The sequence below is a fragment of the Pseudophryne corroboree genome, unplaced genomic scaffold (assembly GCF_028390025.1).
Source record: "Pseudophryne corroboree isolate aPseCor3 unplaced genomic scaffold, aPseCor3.hap2 scaffold_2436, whole genome shotgun sequence".
Classification (NCBI taxonomy): domain Eukaryota; kingdom Metazoa; phylum Chordata; class Amphibia; order Anura; family Myobatrachidae; genus Pseudophryne; species Pseudophryne corroboree.
In genome coordinates, this window is record NW_026969092.1 from 48,921 (window position 1) to 55,061 (window position 6,141).

The 6,141-nt window shown below is 50.0% G+C and overlaps 10 non-coding genes and 1 pseudogene across 10 annotated transcripts; all 11 read left to right on the forward strand.

The window, feature by feature from the left end:
- Window positions 1-101: 101 nt before the first annotated feature.
- On the forward strand, window positions 102-265 carry LOC135011395 (U1 spliceosomal RNA). Its single transcript, XR_010210492.1, has one exon. It is a non-coding gene; the product is annotated as a U1 spliceosomal RNA (small nuclear RNA).
- Window positions 266-417: 152 nt separating this feature from the next.
- Window positions 418-580, forward strand: LOC135011402 (U1 spliceosomal RNA). Its single transcript, XR_010210497.1, has one exon. It is a non-coding gene; the product is annotated as a U1 spliceosomal RNA (small nuclear RNA).
- A 615-nt stretch (window positions 581-1,195) lies between these two features.
- Window positions 1,196-1,359, forward strand: LOC135011393 (U1 spliceosomal RNA). Its single transcript, XR_010210490.1, has one exon. It is a non-coding gene; the product is annotated as a U1 spliceosomal RNA (small nuclear RNA).
- Window positions 1,360-1,511: 152 nt separating this feature from the next.
- On the forward strand, window positions 1,512-1,674 carry LOC135011405 (U1 spliceosomal RNA). Its single transcript, XR_010210500.1, has one exon. It is a non-coding gene; the product is annotated as a U1 spliceosomal RNA (small nuclear RNA).
- Window positions 1,675-2,345: 671 nt separating this feature from the next.
- On the forward strand, window positions 2,346-2,509 carry LOC135011420 (U1 spliceosomal RNA). The gene has a single exon (XR_010210513.1). It is a non-coding gene; the product is annotated as a U1 spliceosomal RNA (small nuclear RNA).
- A 152-nt stretch (window positions 2,510-2,661) lies between these two features.
- On the forward strand, window positions 2,662-2,813 carry LOC135011408 (U1 spliceosomal RNA; annotated as a pseudogene).
- A 683-nt stretch (window positions 2,814-3,496) lies between these two features.
- On the forward strand, window positions 3,497-3,660 carry LOC135011400 (U1 spliceosomal RNA). The gene has a single exon (XR_010210495.1). It is a non-coding gene; the product is annotated as a U1 spliceosomal RNA (small nuclear RNA).
- A 153-nt stretch (window positions 3,661-3,813) lies between these two features.
- LOC135011403 (U1 spliceosomal RNA) lies at window positions 3,814-3,976 on the forward strand. The gene has a single exon (XR_010210498.1). It is a non-coding gene; the product is annotated as a U1 spliceosomal RNA (small nuclear RNA).
- A 615-nt stretch (window positions 3,977-4,591) lies between these two features.
- LOC135011396 (U1 spliceosomal RNA) lies at window positions 4,592-4,755 on the forward strand. The gene has a single exon (XR_010210493.1). It is a non-coding gene; the product is annotated as a U1 spliceosomal RNA (small nuclear RNA).
- Window positions 4,756-4,907: 152 nt separating this feature from the next.
- Window positions 4,908-5,070, forward strand: LOC135011399 (U1 spliceosomal RNA). The gene has a single exon (XR_010210494.1). It is a non-coding gene; the product is annotated as a U1 spliceosomal RNA (small nuclear RNA).
- A 670-nt stretch (window positions 5,071-5,740) lies between these two features.
- On the forward strand, window positions 5,741-5,904 carry LOC135011394 (U1 spliceosomal RNA). The gene has a single exon (XR_010210491.1). It is a non-coding gene; the product is annotated as a U1 spliceosomal RNA (small nuclear RNA).
- The last annotated feature ends 237 nt before the right edge of the window (window positions 5,905-6,141 follow it).

A 6,141-nucleotide genomic window follows, 5' to 3' on the forward strand; every position in this document is an offset into this window, starting at 1 on the left:
TTGTCCCCAGATGAGAGTTCCCTTATGCTGCCTCAGTTGAATCTCCTTTACTTGAAAGAGATGTGCCTGAGCAGCGGCCCTCCCCAGCCCTATCCCAAATCATACTTATTTTGCATAGGAGATACCATGGTCATGAAGATTATTCTCCCAGTGTGAGGTTCATTCATTGCATTCTGGGTATGCTGACCCCTGTGATTTCCCCAAATGTGGGAAACTCGACAGCATTATTTGTGGTAGTGGGGGACTGTGTTTGTGTTTTCCTCTGGTCAGCTCTGGTAAAAGTCAGATTTCTTTGTCTCAGATCTTCCTCTAGCCTTGTTCTTCTTTCGAGAATTCCCTTGTGCTGCCTCAGTTGGATCTCCTTCACTTGACAGGGGGTTACCCGAGCAGCGACCCTCCCCAGCTCTAGCCCAACTCCTACTTACCTGCCAGGTGAGATACTATGATCACGTAGGTGCTTCTCCCAGGGCAAGGCTCACCCATTGCACTCTGGGTGTGCTGCTCCTGCGATTTCCCCAAATGTGGGAAACTTGACTGCATAATTTGTGTTTCCCCTGGTCGGCTCTCGTATAATTCAGATCTCTTTGTCTCAGGTCTCTCTCCAGCCTAGTTTGCTGTCTGTTTCCACTTCTCTTTTCTTAAGTGCCTTCCAATGCACAATGCAAACTACAGGTAGTGCTGCAGGGCCCACACCCTTTTACTTGCCGTACAGAGCAGCTCTGGAGCTGTTACAGTGCCCAGCTGCTGCAAGAAATCAGCTTGAATGCTTCAGGGGCTGGGGCATAGCAAACATGAGCCCCACACCGAAGGAGGGTGGGGGTGTTTAATGTGAACTAAGGGTCATCCAAGCGCCGCAAAAGGCCGCCATGCCCTGCATACCCCTTTTCTCTTTTCATATGCAGATGAGGGTTCCAGCCAACTTTGGCCCACTGCTTGGATGACATCACCGTATGCAAATCCGTCTTCTGCAGAACTTCCCCCAGGAATGCTTGTACTAGTTGTTGCATTTGGTTTGTTGTTTGGGGGTGCTTCAGTATTAGGCAGCCTTCTGCCCTCCCATGTTCATCTGAAAATATGTGTTCTCCCTGCAGTTGTTGTCCCCAGATGGGAGTTCCCTTGTGCTGCCTCAGTTGAATCTCCTTTACTTGACAGAGATGTGCCTGAGCAGCGGCCCTCCCCAGCCCTATCCCAAATCATACTTATTTTGCATAGGAGATACCATTTTCATGAAGATTGTTCTCCGAGGGTGAGGTTCATTCATTGCATTTTGGGTATGCTGACCCCTGTGATTTCCCCAAATGTGGGAAACTCGACTGCATTATTTGTGGTAGTGGGGGACTGTGTTTGTGCTTTCCTCTGGTCAGCTCTGGTAAAAATCAGATTTCTTTATATCAGATCTTCCTCTAGCCTTGTTCTTCTTTCGAGAGTTCCCTTGTGCTGCCTCAGTTGGATCTCTTTCACTTGAGAGGGGGGTGCCCGAGCAGTGACCCTCCCCAGCTCTAGCCCAACTCCTACTTACCTGCCAGGTGAGATACTATGATCATGAAGGTGCTTCTCCCAGGGCAAGGCTCACCCATTGCACTCTGGTTGTGCTGCCCCTGCGATTTCCCCAAATGTGGGAAACTTGACTGCATAATTTGTGTTTCCCTTGGTCATCTCTCGTATAATTCAGATCTCTTTGTCTCAGGTCTCTCTCCAGCCTAGTTTGCTGTCTGTTTCCACTTCTCTTTTCTTGAGCCGCTCCCTTCTATGCCCTTGCGCACTATCCTGACTTCTCCCGTCTGCTTACTTCGTGCCTTCCAACGCACAATGCAAACTACAGGTAGTGCTGCAGGGCCCACACCCTTTTACTTGCCTTACAGAGCAGCTCTGGAGCAGTTACAGTGCCCAGCTGCTGCAAGAAATCAGCTTGAATGCTTCAGGGGCTGGGGCATAGCCAACATGAGCCCCACACCGAAGGAGGGTGGAGGTGTGTAATGCGAACTAGGGGTCATCCAAGCGCCGCAAAAGGCCGCCATGCCCTGCACGCCCCTTTTCTCTTTTCATATGCAGACGAGGGTTGAAGCCAACTTTGACCCACTGCTTGGATGGCATCACCATATGCAAATCCATCTGCTGCAGGCCTTCCCCCAGGAATGCTTGCACTAGTTGTTGCATTTGGTTTGTTGTTTGGGGGTGCTTCAGTATTAGGCAGCCTTCTGCCCTCCCATGTTCATCTGAAAATATGTGTTCTCCCTGCAGTTGTTGTCCCCAGATGAGAGTTCCCTTGTGCTGCCTCAGTTGAATCTCCTTTACTTGACAGAGATGTGCCTGAGCAGCGGCCCTCCCCAGCCCTATCCCAAATCATACTTATTTTGCATAGGAGAGACCATGGTCTTGAAGATTGTTCTCCCAGGGTGAGGTTCATTCATTGCATTCTGGGTATGCTGACCCCTGTGATTTCCCCAAATGTGGGAAACTCAACTGCATTATTTGTGGTAGTGGGGGACTGTGTTTGTGCTTTCCTCTGGTCAGCTCTGGTAAAAGTCAGATTTCTTTGTTTCAGATCTTCCTCTAGCCTTGTTCTTCTTTCGAGAGTTCCCTTGTGCTGCCTCAGTTGGATCTCCTTCACTTGACAGGGGGGTGCCCGTGCAGCGACTCTCCCCAGCTCTAGCCCAACTTCTACTTACCTGCCAGGTGAGATGCTATAATCATGAAGGTGCTTCTCCCAGGGCAAGGCTCACCCATTGCACTCTGGATGTGCTGCCCCTGCGATTTCCCCAAATGTGGGAAACTTGACTGCATAATTTGTGTTTCCCCTGGTCGGCTCTGGTATAATTCAGATCTCTTTGTCTCAGGTCTCTCTCCAGCCTAGTTTGCTGTCTGTTTCCACTTCTCTTTTCTTAAGCCGCTCCATTCTATGGCCTTGCGCACTATCCTTACTTCTCCCGTCTGCTTACTTTGTGCCTTCCAATGCACAATGCAAACTACAGGTAGTGCTGCAGGGCCCACACCCTTTTACTTGCTGTACAGAGCAGCTCTGGAGCAGTTACAGTGCCCAGCTAATGCAAGAAATCAGCTTGAATGCTTCAGGGGCTGGGGCATAGCCAACATGAGCCCCACACCGAAGGAGGGTGGAGGTGTTTAATGCGAACTAGGGGTCATCCAAGCGCCGCAAAAGGCCGCCATGCCCTGCACGCCCCTTTTCTCTTTTCATATAAAGACGAGGGTTGAAGCCAACTTTGACCCACTGCTTTGGATGACATCACCATATGCAAATCCATCTGCTGCAGGCCTTCCCCCAGGAATGCTTGCACTAGTTGTTGCATTTGGTTTGTTGTTTGGGGGTGCTTCTGTATTAGGCAGCCTTCTGCCCTCCCATGTTCATCTGAAAATATGTGTTCTCCCTGCAGTTGTTGTCCCCAGATGAGAGTTCCTTTATGCTGCCTCAGTTGAATCTCCTTTACTTGACAGAGATGTGCCTGAGCAGCGGCCCTCCCCAGCCCTATCCCAAATCATACTTATTTTGCATAGGAGAGACCATGGTCATGAAGATTATTCTCCCAGTATGAGGTTCATTCATTGCATTCTGGGTATGCTGACCCCTGTGATTTCCCCAAATGTGGGAAACTCGACAGCATTATTTGTGGTAGTGGGAGACTGTGTTTGTGTTTTCCTCTGGTCAGCTCTGGTAAAAGTCAGATTTCTTTGTCTCAGATCTTCCTCTAGCCTTGTTCTTCTTTCGAGAATTCCCTTGTGCTGCCTCAGTTGGATCTCCTTCACTTGACAGGGGGGGTACCCGAGCAGCGACCCTCCCCAGCTCTAGCCCAACTCCTACTTACCTGCCAGGTGAGATACTATGATCACGTAGGTGCTTCTCCCAGGGCAAGGCTCACCCATTGCACTCTGGGTGTGCTGCTCCTGCGATTTCCCCAAATGTGGGAAACTTGACTGCATAATTTGTGTTTCCCCTGGTCGGCTCTCGTATAATTCAGATCTCTTTGTCTCAGGTCTCTCTCCAGCCTAGTTTGCTGTCTGTTTCCACTTCTCTTTTCTTAAGTGCCTTCCAATGCACAATGCAAACTACAGGTAGTGCTGCAGGGCCCACACCCTTTTACTTGCCTTACAGAGCAGCTCTGGAGCTGTTACAGTGCCAAGCTGCTGCAAGAAATCAGCTTGAATGCTTCAGGGGCTGGGGCATGGCCAACATGAGCCCCACACCGAAGGAGGGTGGGGGTGTTTAATGCGAACTAAGGGTCATCCAAGCGCCGCAAAAGGCCGCCATGCCCTGCATACCCCTTTTCTCTTTTCATATGCAGATGAGGGTTCCAGCCAACTTTGGCCCACTGCTTGGATGACATCACCGTATGCAAATCCGTCTTCTGCAGACCTTCCCCCAGGAATGCTTGTACTAGTTGTTGCATTTGGTTTGTTGTTTGGGCGTGCTTCAGTATTAGGCAGCCTTCTGCCCTCCCATGTTCATCTGAAAATATGTGTTCTCCCTGCAGTTGTTGTCCCCAGATGAGAGTTCCCTTGTGCTGCCTCAGTTGAATCTCCTTTACTTGACAGAGATGTGCCTGAGCAGCGGCCCTCCCCAGCCCTATCCCAAATCATACTTATTTTGCATAGTAGATACCATGGTCATAAAGACTGTTCTCCCAGGATGAGGTTCATTCATTGCATTCTGGGTATGCTGACCCCTGTGATTTCCCCAAATGTGGGAAACTCAACTGCATTATTTGTGGTAGTGGGGGACTGTTTTTGTGTTTTCCTCTGGTCAGCTCTGGTAAAAGTCAGATTTCTTTGTCTCAGATCTTCCTCTAGCCTTGTTCTTCTTTCGAGAGTTCCATTGTGCTGCCTCAGTTTGATCTCCTTCACTTGACAGGGGGGTACCCGAGTAGCGACCCTCCCCAGCTCTAGCCCAACTCCTACATACCTGCCAGGTGAGATACTATGATCATGAAGGTGCTTCTCCCAGGGCAAGGCTCACCCATTGCACTCTGGGTGTGCTGCTCCTGCGATTTCCCCAAATGTGGGAAACTTGACTGCATAATTTGTGTTTCCCCTGGTCGGCGCTTGTATAATTCAGATCTCTTTGTCTCAGGTCTCTCTCCAGCCTAGTTTGCTGTCTGTTTCCACTTCTCTTTTCTTGAGCCCCTGCCGTCTATGCCCTTGTGCACTCTCCTGACTTCTCCTGTCTGCTTACTTTGTGCCTTCCAACGCACAATGCGACTACAGGTAGTGCTGCAGGGCCCACACCCTTTTACTTGCCTTACAGAGCAGCTCTGGAGCTGTTACAGTGCCCAGCTGCTGCAAGAAATCAGCTTGAATACTTCAGGGGCTGGGGCATAGCCAACATGAGCCCCACACCGAAGGAGAATGGAGGTGTTTAATGCGAACTAGGGGTCATCCAAGCACCGCAAAAGGCCGCCATGCCCTGCATAACCCTTTTTTCTTTGCATATGCAGATGAGGGTTCCAGCCAACTTTGGCCCACTGCTTGGATGACATCACCGTATGCAAATCCGTCTTCTGCAGACCTTCTCCCAGGAATGCTTTTACTAGTTGTTGCATTTGGTTTGTTGTTTGGGGGTGCTTCAGTATTAGGCAGCCTTCTGCCCTCCCATGTTCATCTGAAAATATGTGTTCTCCCTGCAGTTGTTGTCCCCAGATGAGAGTTCCCTTGTGCTGCCTCAGTTGAATCTCCTTTACTTGACAGAGATGTGCCTGAGCAGCGGCCCTCCCCAGCCCTATCCCAAATCATACTTATTTTGCATAGGAGATACCATGGTCATGAAGATTGTTCTCCCAGAGTTAGGTTCATTCATTGCATTCTGGGTATGCTGACCCCTGTGATTTCCCCAAATGTGGGAAACTCAACTGCATTATTTGTGGTAGTGGGGGACTGTGTTTGTGCTTTCCTCTGGTCAGCTCTGGTAAAAGTCAGATTTCTTTGTCTCAGATCTTCCTCTAGCCTTGTTCTTCTTTCGAGAGTTCCCTTGTGTTGCCTCAGTTGGATCTCCTTCACTTGACAGGGGGGTGCCCGAGCAGCGACCCTCCCCAGCTCTAGCCCAACTCCTACTTACCTGCCAGGTGAGATACTATGATCATGTAGGTGCTTCTCCCAGGGCAAGGCTCACCCATTGCACTCTGGGTGTGCTGC